This window comes from Prunus avium, unplaced genomic scaffold, assembly GCF_965620075.1.
Source record: "Prunus avium unplaced genomic scaffold, drPruAviu1.hap1.1 HAP1_SCAFFOLD_34, whole genome shotgun sequence".
NCBI lineage: Eukaryota > Viridiplantae > Streptophyta > Magnoliopsida > Rosales > Rosaceae > Prunus > Prunus avium.
Window position 1 is genome coordinate 113,884 of NW_028276892.1, and position 1,117 is coordinate 115,000.

Genomic DNA, 1,117 nt, shown 5'->3' on the forward strand with positions numbered 1-1,117 from the left:
GATGCGCAAGCTGCGCGCACAGGCTGCGCGCACGCCATGGCAGGACAACTTTCGCTAGCCTCACTGTCGACAGAATCAGCACGCTGCGCGCAAGCTGCGCGCGCGCATGGCAGGACAAGTTTCGAAAAATTCTGTCGACAGGCTGCCGGCATGGTGCGCGCACGCTGCCGGCATGCTGTGCGCACGCTGCCGACATGCTGTGCGCACGCTGCGCACAGGCTGCCGGCATGCTGCGCGCAGCCCATGGCAGGACAAGGTCCGAAAAAATCTGTCGACATTTTTACGCCGTGGTAGGCTTCCGCTTCGCGTCACTTTGTCGACATTCAAGCCTACCATTTGTATTGAATTTTTCAAACCTTGTCAAACCCCATTATTCAAATGTCGAAAAATTTTGTCGACATTTTTACGCCATGATAGGCTTCCGCTTCGCGTCACTTTGTCGGAATGCATCGCATGGCGAGGCAAGGCCACGGCATGCCAAGGCGAAGGCAACGCATGGCTTGAATGGCTTGGTCAAGGCCACATCATGGGCACGGCATGCCAAGGCAAGGCGAGGCAAGCCATCCTTAGCCTCGCCTACACTCACTTTCTCGGAATGCATTGGATGATGAGCAATTCCAAGGTAAGGCAACGCATGGCTTGAATGGCTTGGTGTAGGCCACAACTTGGGCATGGCATGCCAATGCAAGGCAAGGCAAGGCAAGCCATCCTTAGCCTCGCCTACACTCACTTTCTCGGAATGCATTGGATGATGAGCAATTCCAAGGTAAGGCAACGCATGGCTTGAATGGCTTGGTGTAGGCCACAACTTGGGCATGGCATGCCAATGCAAGGCAAGGCAAGCCACGCCATCCGAAGCCTCCAATAACCTCACTTTCTCGGAATGCCTTGAATGGGCACGGCATGTGAGGGCAAGGCAAGGTCCTAAATATCATTTTGTAAGTTGGAGAAGGTCCTAAAAATCATAGACTTAATTATAGGGAGCTTATTGTGCGAGGAAATTTCAATAAAAATGGGGTTTGACAAGGTTTGAAAAATTCTGTCGACATTTGAAAAAACCTGGAACCAGGCTGCCGGCATGCTGCGCGCATGCTGCGCGCATGCTGCGCGCATGCTG